This window comes from Ammospiza nelsoni, chromosome 5, assembly GCF_027579445.1.
Source record: "Ammospiza nelsoni isolate bAmmNel1 chromosome 5, bAmmNel1.pri, whole genome shotgun sequence".
NCBI classification, from domain to species: Eukaryota; Metazoa; Chordata; class Aves; order Passeriformes; family Passerellidae; genus Ammospiza; species Ammospiza nelsoni.
In genome coordinates this window covers 30,441,761-30,457,529 of record NC_080637.1, presented here as the reverse complement: position 1 = coordinate 30,457,529, position 15,769 = coordinate 30,441,761, and positions in this window count along the sequence as shown.

The following is a 15,769-nucleotide window of genomic DNA, read 5'->3' as shown; positions in this document are numbered from 1 at the left end:
GACTCTTAAAGCTGTCGGTGTTACTAAATTTCATGGCACCAGCAAGGGATGGTGCTGCTGGCTTAGTGTGCCTCAACCTTGTCACGGCTTGCTGCCTGAAAAATGTGAGGTTATTGGTACTCTTAGAAAATGCTGTTGATCAGCTGAAGCTTAGACAAAATGCCTGGGAACGTAAACCATGAAGGCTGAAGTGGCACAGGCCAGCTCTGTCTGAGAGTCAATCTGCAGGTAAATCCACACTGAGAATTCCCTGAGCTATGGGCCCACGGAAGCTGCTGTCCTGGAAACATGGAGGAAAGTGTATCATCAACATGAGTCAGAATGCACCCCAGAGACAAGAACCACGTCCCTCCTTAAAAATGCTACCTGGCTTAAAATGTCAGGTCTTTTTCCCAGAGGTAACCAGATCCCCTTCGTCCTCCCTGACATATTTTCTTGGTTTAAGACAATTTAAAGAAGTGGACACTCTAAAAATGAGTTACCTCCCCTTAGTTCCAATCAATCTATTTCTACCAGTAAAGAACTAATACCAGTAGATACAAGTGGAAAAATTGAGTTACTAACAAGTGAAACAGCAACAGGCAAAAAAATAGCAGTGAATAATAACTAAATACAAAATTGCTAAATCACAAGCTCCACAGGAACAGAGACACTCAGTTGGCAGGGTACCACCCCCTTCCAAGATAGCAGCCCCCAGTGCCAACTGCAAATGGGGAGACAAAGGGAAACCAGTGTCAGACCCGACCCTTTGAAAGGGATTTGTGCCCCTGACCATCCCACAGTTGTGGTTCTGGCTGTGCTGCTGGGCTGTAAACAGACAGTAGTGATTTTTTGGATACAGACAGATATGGGATACAATGGCATTTTGGGTGCCCGAGGACACATGTACCCTTGGGAGAATGTTTGCCCATTGGGCAGCAAACCTGAAGAACTCTCCTCTTGCCATTTATGAAAAGCTGGTGAAATTTACCTAGCTTTGGGTGGAGATCATTCCCAAACCCTACTGTTTTCCCAGCAGTGCTCACTTTAAGCTTTGCAACAGCTGGACCATCCTTGTTGCTGCCCACTATAGACCTGCCCCACAGCCCAGGCAAACCTGCCAACTCCCCTCACCTTGCTTAGGAGGGTTTTGCTTAACCATTCCCCTTGCACATCACTGGATGGCAACAACCCTTGCACAGAGTTGTTTGACAGTGATTACAGGGGTAAAACCAGGTATCAGACATGGGAGCATCTGCAGCTGCCATTTCTCCTCTTCAGGCTCCTGTCATGAGCTCATCCTGGTAAGCAGCTGATGGGGATGAGAGAGGAGGGTCTGTTGCCCAGATGTCTCCCTGGCCACCAGTTCCAGCCCACCAGAGCTGGATGTGCCGTCTGTTACAGAGATGGGAGCACCACTGCAGGAGCCAAGTGCATTGAGGATAAAAAAACCTGTTGTTCTACCCCAGGTAATTATAAGGGAACATAGCAGAGTCAGGCGTCAAGGTATTGGAAAGTGTTAGGATAACAAAGAAACTCACGAAGAGGGTGGAGAAATTTTTATGATGTGGGATCAGATTAATGACCTGTACAATGGCTGCAGTAAAAACAGCAGCATACAGATGCTACAACATTTGTAGAACACATTTCTTCAAACCATAACCAAAGGCTATAATTTACTAGGATGTTTAAAACAAAAAAAAAAAAAAAAGAAAAGAAAAAAAAAAGAAAATTATATGTTCACTGACACAGCCACTTCTTGTTGTCTCTGAAGTCTTCTCAGGCTTAGTGCAGGCAGCAGTTCCCTGTAGTACTTCCTACATAATGGCTGGATTTCCTATTAATTTTCAGATACCGTTTGTAGATAATCAGAGAAGTACCAGATGCTGGAGAAACAACTTCCCTGACATAACAAGGAATTATATATCTCTTGCAATTAGATCATCACAAAATGAAAGGAAAGCAGGCATCAGTCTGCTACTCCTGCATCCAGTGGCACTTAAACAATGAGCACAGTTTCTGTTACTATTGCTGGCAGCCCTCCAGCAGCACTTTGAAAAGGCAGCGTGGCCTCCCTGTAAACTGATAAACAATCTTGTAAAGCAACACGCACAGGAACATTCAAGTCTTTGTTGAATTTTTACTTGAGAAGAGAACTAATTGCCATCTTTCTGTGCTGAACAAGCAGGGTCAACTTCTCCCTGTCCAGAGGCAGATTATTTTAACCAGAATCCACAATCCCTGTAGTTAATGGAATAAACACTAGGAATGCAGGTACTAGGAGATGCAGAAATTATTTTCTCAAAGAGCTCTGGTTGTGAAACAATTAAACTCAGTTGACAAAAAAAGACAAAATAAATGAGTCCTAGCTGTGTTGATGGCTTCAAAACATATTCATTATTACTACAAAAGCAGACATGTCATCCTCACACGGGATGCTGGTGTTCTAAAGTAACATGTGATTGATTCCAGCTGTACCATTCAGACCAGTCTCACCCAGAGAGGGGATGATATTCTCACCCCTTCTCTGGGCCAAAGAATAAAAACCAGCCTGAAATATTTTGTACAAATCTGCCAGTGCCCACCAAGATGCAGAGTGCTCTCTAAGGAGTGGGAAATGTGCTCAGATAAATGCATGCCACCTAATTACTGTCCTTCATGTAGTGTTTTGGCATGTCCCTGCCTGCTCCAAATTACACCAAGGCAAATTCAGCTCTTGGTAGGACTCGTGCTTTGGACAACTGGGAGGAGAAAGCTTGTCCCTGTGGATGACCAGGGTATGAGTTTAGACAGACCATGATGAGTAGGTGTACCAGAGCAGATGTACCCTGTGCAGTCTGCAAACCCCACACAGGCAGCTAAAGAACAGAGCAAGTCAGGATCCACCTCAGCACTTCAGGCAAGCACATCACCAACACCTTAACCTCTCTGGGGACAATTTCACTATCCTAAAAGAGAGCACAGTAATAAATCAGTTCATTCAAGCAAGAACATTTCTATATTTACATTATAACCCTCTGTCAAGCACAAGAGACCACTAGTTCTGTTTACTGCAGAAATAAGCAATACCTCCTCTCAGACAACTGAATATCTCTCTGAGGTCTCAAAACAGCTGTCTAAAATTGGAAAGCATCTTTTTTTGGGGTATTTTTTATTTTACTTACATCTGGCAAACAGTCCAGATACCAATAAACAAAATAGGTCAAAACTAGTAGCTAGAAAAGAAGTCTTGCAACACACTCTTTACCTACCCACTTACCCTTGAGGAAACAACGTGGTTAGCACAGTTGAGACAGGAAAACAACACCCACAAAGAGCAGGATTCATCAAAGCCAGCTCTGGGAGGTACTTTTCATAATGAGACACGGAAGAGGGCATTTATGGAAGAGGGCATTTACCTGCAAGAACAGGCAGTGTTTCCAACCTGCCTATCCACTGTCCAAGAACAGGCAGTGTTTCCAACCTGCCTTTATAGGTGCTGCATCAGTGGGCCTCCAGCAAAGGCAGCATTGTCCCAACACACAGCTGGTAACACCTCTGCTGCCTTGCTGGGGAAGTACCAACTTCGGGATGTTCCATGGCTCAAAGCCACAAATGAGATTTCATGTATCCTTGCTATGGATCATCTCAGCAAATTTTCAATCCCAGAGGCCCTCCAAGAAGATCTGGATGAGTCCAAGACAGAAAGCCCACAACTAGTTACAGGAGGCCAGATGATCTATATAGCACCCATATACAAATGCTGTGCATTTTTTAAAGAATTAATTAATGCCTCACAAGAATTTCAAGTGCCAAGTTTTATGAGCAAAGAAATCTAGCCACAAACATCTTGAGTTGGTACAGAGCTTATTTCACAAAAGGTACTAGCAAGCACTACTAAGTGGTAGGCATGCCAGACTATTTTGCTAATTGGATAGGCAGAGATATTTCCAGGCACTATTTCCACAGACTTTCCAAGGTTCACACCCTGCTGTGAAATGGTTGAGGTCCTCTGTGATCAATGAAATCAGCTTTAAATTTATATAACCTGATAAAATATCTTAGACTTCTGAAGAACTGCCTTAATGGATTCCTACTAAGTTATATATTAATTGCTTGGAAGAGTTGGAGTGGATAGGAGAAATGCTATATAAGCTTCAAGCCTTTGTATCTTTTAGTGCTGATAAAGGATTTATATTTTATTTGTTTCAGCCTTGGTAAGAAATGAAAAAGTATCTAAACTGACTCAGTAAACAATGCAGAGGGTCAACAAAACCCCAGGAAAACAGACAGTACTACTGAAGAAAATATCTTTAGATGAAAATTCACTGGAGTTGCATGAACTCCAGGTCTCTTAGGAAAATATTACTTCAAATCTCTAGTGAGAATAAAAAAAATAAAATTAAAGGTAAGTGCAAGGGTGGTAATAGAGGTCAATGAAACACTATTTAATGCACAAGGCCCAAGCTGTGAGGAGGTAGTCAACATGGCTAGTGATGGCTACTGAGAACTGCACAACTAGCTCCAAAATCCTCTCTGTTCTTGTGGCAAACAGTATTTTGCATACACACATTTTTATAAGTCTATCCTTAGTTATTGAAGCTATTTTTCCTCATCTCCACAGTCAGCAGAGCAAAACCATCACTGCCTGTAGGATTTGTCATTGCAGGCTACACATGAAGACTAATCCCTAACACAAATTTGTCATTCATATCCAAGTCAGGAGGCAAATCAGCACAGACACGAGCAGTTTAGCATTTCACCACTTTGCAGCAATACTGCATGCTACAGAAAATACATCTATCTGTTCTCAGCTCCAGGGAAACTGGGTCATCAAAAGTATTTCCTCCTGCACCATTGTTTTATATCTGAACACACAGAAACTGAAGTGCATGTGTAAACTCTGATGTTCAAGCTTCTGATGAGCCATGAAACAAATCTGTCTCACCCAACCAAGTTAATGGAAGGGCAAACACACTGGGAATAATTTTTCAAACCATTAGGGCTGGGATAAGACAGTCACATGTTTTGCTTCAACAGCTGGAAAAAATTGCCATACCAGTGCACTAGTATGGGCATGTCATTTAGCAGCCCAGTTGACATTGCTTGTGACAGCCTTAACTTCTCTGCCAGACACTGTATACCTACTGCTTCTTCTGTTTCAAGTCAGAAGATAGTGCTTTTAGAAGGACTATGTTTTTCAGAAGAACTGACTTACAGCCAAAGAAGTTTGGTAAACCCTGTAAAGAGATGCTCCAGCAAGCTGCCCCTCACCTGGGAAACCTAGAAGGTGAGTAGGAAGACAAGGTTGCACATACATAATTTTACTATTGGTTGAAGTAAGGAAAGATGGACAGAGGGGCAGAAAGCTTTGTGTGGAATTGTAGGTCTCTAGATGAGCTATGCTTTTATTTTTACTAATGTGCTGCTCTCTCATCTCAGCATTTTATGTTGCTGGTTCTCATGAGACAGTCTCCAACTGTCCCCCAGTACACAGTCAAGATGGTGAAGTCTCTGTTCAATGTGCTCTGAAGAGAGGCACAAAAGAGACTGCAAAAGAAGGAAGTGCCCCCAGGAGACTCAACATCTCCTCAGAGCTGCCCAGGTAAGGAGATGTTGGCCCGATGGCTTTTTTGACTGTGCTCCTGTGTTTGACAGCCCTGAGGAGGATTGGGGAAGAGAATAAGGCAAATCAGTTTATTTATAATTCCCTTCTTAATGCTTCTGTCCTTTTCTGTCTGACTCAGTCTCTGCCCCATAGATGGAATTTACATGTCAAAAAACCACAAGTCATTTGAATGAATTTTAGTAATATTGGTCCTTATAGTATTCATAATATTGTTACATTATTAGGATAACTATAATAATTCAGAATATGTGCATTGTTTGTATTCCTTAAATGTTCATTCCATTTGCCTTTTTAAAGAAAATGACATTTTTGTTGTGTTTTTATAAAGATCCAAAGTATTTTCACAGGTGTCTCCCCTCTCCCCCTTGCCCAGGTAGTGTAGCCACAGTTGGATTTTCATGGGGGCAGTTCAGACCTGAGACTTCCTTTCCTCTGCACAGAGGTGATCCCCAATCTCTGCCTGCCTGCTCTCAGAGGCTGGGCAGGAAGGGCAGAGACAGCTTCTTGGCCCCTAGATGAGTTCACAAACCTTGGGGAGCAAAAGTAACTCACTGCCAGACAGGCTCACTGAAGTGCTCCCAAACTCATGGGGTGGGTGCTAGGACTGCTGTCCTGCCTGTCATTCTTTTCTTGCCATAACAAACCCTTAGCTTTCAGTCACTGCCCTTGGGCTTTCAAGGGACTGCCAGCAGCCTAGCTCCTGTAACACTGAATGGAGCAAAGCATGGGACAACCCACACACACCCACAGCCAACTCCACTGCTCTTGTGCTGGTACTGAGCCTCTCTCTCCCTGAGGAGCCAGCAACCCATTTAAGGGTTCACATTGTGGCAGTGTAACCAAAGTGACATCAATGATGCTTCCATTTGGCACCTGTATTTATGGTAGTTATGGTCTCAACATTATGATAGAAATTACATAAACCAGATCTCTGCAGCTTTCACAGCTCCTTTGTAATAACTGAGACCTAACACAAATATCACTCTGACATCATCCAAGCAATTCATAGTAAGTTTTGGAAAAACTTTATGGAAAAAATTTAATAAATTAGGTCTACATCAATTTTCTTACTGCTTTACAGAAATAACCTTGTTCAAAATGTTAATTTTAGTACAGTCGATTAGTGATACCCACTGTGTTTCACAGACTTAGCAAAAATCAGAGCAATTTAAATCAAATTGAAGTGTGTTCACTGGGTAGGCATATGCAAGAGAAACCACAGAGGGTTGTTAGTCCCAGGCACGTAGAAGGCAGCTAATATAGCTTTCCTGGTATATTGCTGGAGCAAAAGACAACACAAAATTGATGCTAGGTAGAAGACCAGCAGGTCTGCAAACATCAAGGAGGAGTTGGCTCTCTGCAGTTGTCTGAACTGTGCCTCCTGCAGTTTGTTATAACATCACTCGCACATGGAAGCAGATGGTTTCCTACATATCAATTTACTATGCCTCTCTTTCACTGATTTTTTTTCAGCTCCGTCTGTGCATTTTTATTCAAAAGGGAACCATATGGTCCCTCTGAGGTAGTTTATAAATAATTGTATATTTACAGTAGCAATTGAAACCAGAGTCACATGCTTGCCTTCAGGAATGCAGCTGAAAGTAGATGGGTACTATAGGATTTGGAATTATTTTCTCAGTACAGCATAGAAATTTGCAATGAATAATTCAATAAAAATTGATTTCACATGGCCTTCCTGATTGCATTTGTTCTGCTACTGCTGCAAAACACAAGGTTCCTAATCAGAACTGGTCGAAGAGAGATGGGTCATGTGCACTCTGACAGCATTGCTTCCGTCTGTCATTTGCAGGCTGGAGCAATGATCCCATGTCCCTGCTTTGTCAAGGGCTGGATCCAGCTTTCAGTGAAAGAGGGCCTAGGAAAGATGGTGCTGTGTCCCTAGGAGACCCTACTTTACTTCATCTTTGAGGCCTGCAGGGGCTGCTTTGCACACCCAGCTCAGCCCTTCCCCAGCAGGGTAGTTTCCCAGCTGCAGATTGTTGGAGGGCAGCCAATATTTAGCTAGCATCACTTCCTCAGACACTGAGGATTAAAGGCTGCTGTGAATGACTGCCACCCTAGTGCTCCTTCTGCTCACCCTTCCCCTTCCTCCCTGTGGGCCTGTTTGGCCATATCTTTCTTCAATCTCAGCAAATTACTCTAAGAAAAAGCCCAACTGCCTGAAGAAACAAGACCAAAGTTACTCATATAACTTGGTGACTGAAGTGACTGAATTAGAGGCAGCCTTGCCTCCTCCTCTCCTGCCCCACATATTTTCAGAACTGTCCTTGTTTTTGCACAAAAGAATGAAAGACAAACCTGTACCTCCTCAGTACCAAGGGAGGGTGTACAAGGTCAGATGTCTCAGATATTTTTTCTTCCAACTGGGAATAAATTGTCAGAAGAGTTCATCTCCTGCTTAGATCAATAAATAAGAGCATATTTTTAAGTGCCTGACATTGATATTATTGGCCAAGATATCTGAGTGAGAGTGCTATTCTGGAAAGTTCAATATCTCTTTGTAAATCCTGCCTACTTACTTGAGGGCTTAACTGGGAACACTGGAATACACATGGCCCCTGACCCACTAATCCCACACCTTCAGCCTGAAATCTGGGCTCCTCTAAAATGGAAAATCCTGTACTCCAATTCCTACCTCATTTACCACCCCCCTGGCACAGTGTATTTGTGTATCTGAGAAGTAATATCTGATAAAAATGAAGATAAAACTGGTTCCACGGAGGTAGTAACACTATAATTCTCTTTACTTTCCTTTTTCTATGTCTTACACTGCTGATGGCTAATGAGATTTGCTTTTCATCATGATCCTCTGGGTTGATGCCTAAGAAGAGCACTGCAAGCTGTGATTTACCAAGCTAGGAGGCAGGATTAGGTGGGTTATGTAAGCAAGACAGCAAAATCAATCATGAATGAAATCTTGACTCGTTCCAGTGTTGTGCTGAACTCTGCCTTCTTGCCTTCAGCTTGAGGAGAAAAATTGCAGAGATCTGTACAATGATTTGAGAAGGGGCTTTGAAGCACTGTCCCTTCTACTCCTTTGCATCCTGGCTGTTCATACTGCCAGAGGCTGACAACATCTTCTGCCTTGGTTATCCAGCACATTCACCAGTACCACGTGCAGTAATATGTGCTGATGTGTTTCTCTCATGCAAGTATGAAAGAAAAGTAATACAACATATTCTTGCAGCCCCAGGTGATTAAATCTGCTCCTCATTCAGTCACCAGTAAATAAGGTCAGGAGTAAGGGGATGGTTTGCCCACCAAGAACATGGTGACCATGGGGACAAGGACTGCCAGCCCTAAGCTTCCTCAGGCAAAATTATGGGGATGGCATGTGGTGGGCAGTGGAGCAGACTGGGTTTGCAGGGTTACAGAACATCTCCTTCAGAGATGTCAGGTCTCTGTGGTGCTTTGGTTCTTTGCCTTAAGAAAGCTAGAAGATGTGTTGCCTGGAATTGCTACTTTTTTCCCCTTTGTGGTTCTTTCACTGAGAGGGTGAGGAGGGCCTCCCATCCATATCCCCACTGCAGCTGCTGACTGTCCTGCCCACCCCTGCACCTTGGGTAGGTTACCCTGCAAAAGCATCTGCAGGAGCACGAGCTTCTAAATGGAAAGCCACTCACCTGCTGTTATCTTCTGTATTGCTGGATGGAACATTTTAGCCCTCTTTCCTTATTTCAAGAGCAAAAAAGAAGTTTTCGTTTTCACTGTTTTTCTTTCTAAGCTTGACAACCCGACTGTTCACAGTAACAGAGTAAGGTATGCATTAATGTGTTTCCATTAGCAGGATCTCTGACTCCACAAAGTTATTTAGGCTCCTAATAATAAACACAAGCACCAGGCTTGCCCTTAAATTCAGATCTTCAGAGGTATTTCAGTCTGAAATGTGAAATACCTCTGAAGATCTGAATTTAAGCGGCCATATCAGCAAACACATGAAACTAATTTTACACAGACTGCTATTAAATCCATAGACTAATCAGCCCAAATATAGAGGTTGCTTTTTGCTAATGGCTTTCATTCTGCTATTGATAATAACAGTTTAAACTCTTTTTCTCCTCATAGGATCCCCTTAAAACTCCCAATGCAATGCTTGATACACATACAGTGTATCAGTTCTGTGCATCTGTAAAAGTTCTAGATGGTAAAACTGACATAAATATGAGAAATATAATTCTTTCTCAAAACTAGTCCACTGTGATGAAAGGATTAAGCAAAATACCTGAGAAACCTGGATTTTTAAGGTGTTATTGTTTCATACACTGTTATTGGTTTAGCAATCCTACCTTTAAAGGTATAGACCCATTGTAAATATACTACACCAGATAATACCCTGATGCAAATAATTATTTCATTGATTTAATCAAAGAAATTTAACTTTTGTTAAGTAACAACCAGATCCAATAGTATCTGTACTCTATTTATAGCTTTACTCCAGAATTCCACATTGTCCCTGACATAGTAAAATGACACCTTCCACAAAGGCAAGAAATCCACTGACTTCATATTCTAAACAAACCATTGTTAAAATAAATGGACGTCTCTTAATTCTTAACAATAGTGAGTCAGATGGATCTGACCTCTGTGGGTGGGACTTTAATTATGCCCACTATGTTTAAGAAAGTACAGTATTGTAATAATACTATAATAATATTATTCATTGCATTCCAAGAGTTCCATCAAAGGCTTGACAATCCCAGGAAATGATGCACATCCTCACTTACAGTCCTGCTGAATTGCTAAATATATCCGGTCATATAAAAGCTGATCCTGTGAATTTTTGGCATTGCCACTTAATAGGAACTAATAATATCTAGTTGTCCCTTTCCCTATGTGAGTCATTGTGCTCAATCGCAGATTTTAGCCCTCTCTAAAAAAGGATAAGCAGAATAAAACTCCAGCAAAACCCAGTGGTATCAGTGCTGTGCAATGAAGTGTTTGTGATGGGTGGAAGGAAGAGTGTGAGTAAGTGGATATCTGGTGGGGAAAGCCAGGGATGGTAATGCATAGAGGCCAGGAGGGCTACTGTAGGGAGGGAGATTGCAATGTGACATAAAAGTGGTGTCTCCACTGAGTCTGTGGTTTCTTTTCACCAGCTCAGTTATGAGTCAGAACTGCCCAGCACAGACTGCCCTCCTGCAGAGTGCCATGGTGCCACCTACAGCTTCTTCTGCTTGGCTGCTGGGAAACTCCATCAGAAGAGAGAAACTCCATATCTCCTTCAAATGGTGTGGTTAACTGATACTTAACATGACAATTAATTTTGAACTGATTTCATTGCAGCGAACAGAAAACTTGTCTGAAAGGAGTTGCTGCAGTAATCCTCTTCTTTTTCCTTTTTTCTTTTTTTTTTTCCCTGGAATTGCAGGATGCTACTGCTCAGTTAAACCTCTCAGTCACAGCAGCAGTGTCCACAGAAACAGCTGCAGCCATATTCTGAGGCTGTGTTTTAGATCCTGATGAAATACAGGTTCTTGGTGGAAATTAGTCACGATATTCAACATTCAGAAAATTAAATTCTTCCCCTAATCTTATTTTTCCATTGCAGCAGTTAGGTGTGTAGCTGGGGTCCTGTGCTCACTGGCACTCAGTCTCTCTATTTAGCTTTGCTGAAAGGCTTGCTAAACCTCTTCCCTGTTGACAACTGCTTTTTCTCTGTGCGTTTGTTCTCTCTTTGAAAGCCTACTGATCATTTATGTCTGGAAGACAACAAACAGGAAACCTGCCAGCACTCTGGGAGGCAGCACCTCTCCTCCCAAGGCAGAGGGAGCATCTCCTGGGATGCTTTGACCTCCGTCTCCTCAAACCTAGCTCCACCATGCGGCTGCTTGTGTTAACGGGCATTTTCTGCATCTGCAGGCGCACAAGAGCTGCTTGGTACGATAGCTTTTCAGGAGCTGCCCCAGGAAGGTTCTCCGATGGGGTTTTCCAACTGCTCATCCTGATGCTCAGTTGGGGAAGAGGTCCTATTCAAAAAGGACTTTGCATCGTTTCCCACAATTATCTAGGTAACTATAGCTTGAGAAAATATGGACAATTGTAGCTAGCAAATGCAGTTTTTATTTCCATTAAAAAAATTCAAGATTTATTAGTTCAGAATCAAATGAAAATTCACATTTTCCCTCTAAAAAATTAGAAATCTGCTTTACAAAAACTAGCACAGAAATCTGCACAAACTACTGCCACAGGAAGTGTTCCCAGGAGCTGGGGGGAAGAAAGGGAGAGGGAGAGGGAGTATGCACAAGCTGGCTGACAGGAGTTTTCTTGTTGCCACATGCAAGGCCAGCAGTGCTCTCCAGGCCACCACAACACCAACCTCCCACAGTGATAGGGAAAATGGCATCAAGGGAACACTGAGTTTGCAGGGCTAGAGAATGTTCAACACATGTAACATTCTGGAGAGGTTGGCTGCTGTAGAGGGGCAGTCTCAGTGCTGCATCTCAATTTTGTTAAAAAGGTACAAAATTTCATTTGAAGTCTCTTTACCATTTGTATTATAGACTTTAAAGCAGCTAGAAAGAAGTTGGCAGGCAAAAATACATACTCTTATACTGTGTACTTAGAATGTTAGTGGCAGTGTACCTCAATACTTGAAAACGCGAAGTTTGCCACAGATCAGGTACAGACTCAGCCACAACTTTAATGCTGAATTGAGCAGGTCATTACTGACTCCTCTTAACAGTTCAGTGTTATAAATAGCTACAAAACACACCATGTGCTCCCTCAGCAGAAATGTGGCTATTTTATTCACGCTTTATAACGCTTCCTTTTCACTAACCTGGGAAGATGGCCTTAATAGGACCTACTTAGCTCTTTTGGAAATTTGGAATTTTATAGAACTATTCTATTTGATAGCTTTTTTTTTTTTTTTTTTTTTTTTTTTTTTTCTGAGAAGCAGCTTAGTAGAAAAGGCCATGAGGGTCCTGATGGACACCCAGCTGAACATGAGCCATGAGCCAGCAAAGTGGCCCAGCTGCAAAGAAGGCAAGTGTTAGGCAAAGTATTGCCAGCAGGTTGAGAGATGTCATCCTCTCACTGGGGAGAGGCTTCACTGGGAGTGCTGTGTCCAGTTCTAGGCTCCCCACTTCAAGAGTGATATTGAGCTATTTGAGAGAGTCTAGCTAAGGACCACACAGATGATGAACGGACTGGAGCACCTCACATAGGAGGCAAGGCCAAGGGACCTAGGACTGTCCAGCCTGGAGAAGAGGAAGCTCAAGGGGATCTCATCAGTGTGTACAAACACCTGCAGGGAAGGTGTAAAGACGATGGAGTCAGGCTCTTTTCAATGGTGCCCAGAGAATCCATTACAACAGACACAGCCTGAAATACAGCTGATTCCCTCTGAATATCAGGGCACAGTTTGCCCCTGGAGGCTCTGATCTCCATCTCTGGAGTATTCAAAAGCCATCTAGACATGGTCCTGGGCAACCAGCTTTAAGTGGCCCTTCCTGAGCAGGGTGAAGTTGGACCAGATGATCTCTAGAGGTCCCTTGCAACCACAAGAACTCTGCCATTCTCTGAATTCTGTCTGATAAACAAATGGATACATAACCATTCTGTGTAGGCATATCACAAGGATATATCCAATGTAAAAAGAAGACACAGACAACAAAGGACAACATCTCACTAAGGAGTTGTGGGCAACGAGAGCATTTACCTGCAGTCACTCCACCTAAAGAGGTCTATGGTAAGAGCAAGGTGGGGGGGAAGAACATAATTAAGACATTCTTTCCTTCAAAAGCTAATTGGGTTTGATGGCTCAAATCCCCTCTGATTTCTGATATTATATAATAGTTACAACCCAGTCCCTCTTTTCATCCTCTGGGTCTATTGAAGATATTATGGCTTTTCCTTTCATACATGACTCCAAATTTTCTCTTCCACTTCTGTGTCCCATGAGCCTTCCTGGGGTGACGGGTTCATACCATGGCAACCTCGCTGTTCTACCATGCAGAGCTGAGAGCAGCAGGGACAGGGACCCACAGCATGCCGTGCCAAAGAGTGCAGCAGAGGGAGTATCAGAAAGTGGTCAAGAATTATTATCAGGAAGGTTACTTTCCTATTTTTAGTTAGTATTTAAAGGTGTGAAAATGCTTTGAGTTTTGGCTAAATTCTTCTTTCAGCATTTTAAATGCAAAGGACAAGCAAACTTCCGCTGGAAAAAGCTTCACTGCAAAAAAATGTGGCTTAAGTGACAAGAATATTTTTTTATGTAACTACAGTACAAAATAAAACAGCCTAGAAAAACCCCAGAGCATGGGATGATAAGCCCAAGAAATAATTATATTTCTCCTAAATTTTATAATCTCTAGGTAATCTCAGGAATTCAACAGAACTCTTCTCACTGCATAAAACATACATCTCCTCTAGTCCAGCCTTGATGGTGGCTGCATGAATATGAGCACCATAACATTAACAACTCCTCCACCTAGCTGCCTTCTTCCATAATGTCATCCTGAGCAGCTGCAGACAAGCTGAGGCTTGTTAAAGTGTTATTTTGGGGTAAATGTCAGAAATAATTAATTTCAACATGATTTTGAACATACTGTTCTCAGAGTGTATTAAGTGGGGTATACTTTTAGTAGAGTGGATCCTTAGTTCTTCTTTTGGGTAAAAAGATTGTTTAGTATGCACTAAAAATACTCCAGTGGTATTATACATGATTAAGGGATGTTCTTTTTAGTGGTGCCCTATTAGCAAGTGTGCTATGAACAAATGTGTTTATTAGATAGTGAACAGCACTTCAGTTTGCATTGGACCATTAGCTAGCAACCTCTCAGCTGACTTCACTGGCTGATCAGCTGGAGATTACTGTCTAGGGACTGGAATAACATAGCCCAGTGCAGTAAATCACTAATTATGCTGTCAAGATAAAGTATTTGATAATAATGCAAAACTAAATGATTGTTTGGAAAAGCTGATGGTGGTGGTGTTGGCAACTGATGTAATTCATATGAGCTATACAGCAAAAAATCCAAAGCCTGAAATGATTTTTTAAAAAGTTATGGCAAAGTTTTGTTCTTATTTTAGTCACTTGGATTATTGCCTGTTATGCTTAGGATGTGACATTTTCTGAATGCATTTAAAGAAACACACACAACTCTAAAAGCAGTTAGCAGGAAAAACCGCCTGAAAGTCCTCCAAGAATCTTCCCAGCCCCTGAGAGCTGCTGCTTCGGAGCAATTTTTTTCCACCTGAGAGACACCGAATTACACTTGTGTTTTCTGCCTTCTGTGAAAAAGAGCCACTCAATCATGACAGAGAATCAACTTGGCTGACTCAGACTTGCTGAAAAGATGAAATTAACTATCTCAAAATCAAAACAATTAAGTAAAATAATTTTTTCTCATCACTGCCTCACCAAAACATTACCTAAACTGAACATGGATTGTGTTCTGCACTCTCTGGGTACTTTGTGACAAGCTTGATTGACTCATTTGAGCAATCAAAGAGGATATTTCCATCTCTGGTAATCTGCTTTTCCATTTTGCTCATGGTTACCACCTTGCAACAGAGGCAGAAACAATGTTTCAAACTGCATGGCAGATTATTGTAAAGAACTGTCAGTTTGTGATTTATTTGTATTGTGTGTGGTTGTTTTTTTTCTAAATGGAAACCTTTGGGAGAGGGGCAGAATAGGTAGGGGGGGAAGGTAATGTCTCTTGTTATAAAAAGACAGACATTTTCTGGAGACATGGTTCTGCATCATGTTTGTTAACTTCTCTTGCACCACAACCTGACGGCATGTATGTTGGATTTCAGAGACTCCTGTTCATCCTGCTACTGCCACTGCTAAAACACAAAGTTATGGATATAGATTTCTGTGGAGAGTTTAGTTCAAGCATGGCTTAAAGAAAAAGGCCATGAAGGCATACAGTTGAGAGAAAAGTAAAAAGGTAGTTGTAAAGCAGTTCCCAGGCTTGATTCTATAAACAATTAGGCTCTCTCATGCATCACTTTATAAACAATAAGGTTCTCAGACAGTCTTCCCACAACAAGCAAAACACCCTCTCCGGGAAAAGATGGCACCCTGGGAACAGATATGGAAGTTTTGGGAACCTTTCATATCACAGTGGGAACACTGGTTCTGTTTTTAGTAAACAATTATAGGTATTGTAAAACAAAAGGAGTGGTTAGAGTTTTCTCTGTTAGCCTATC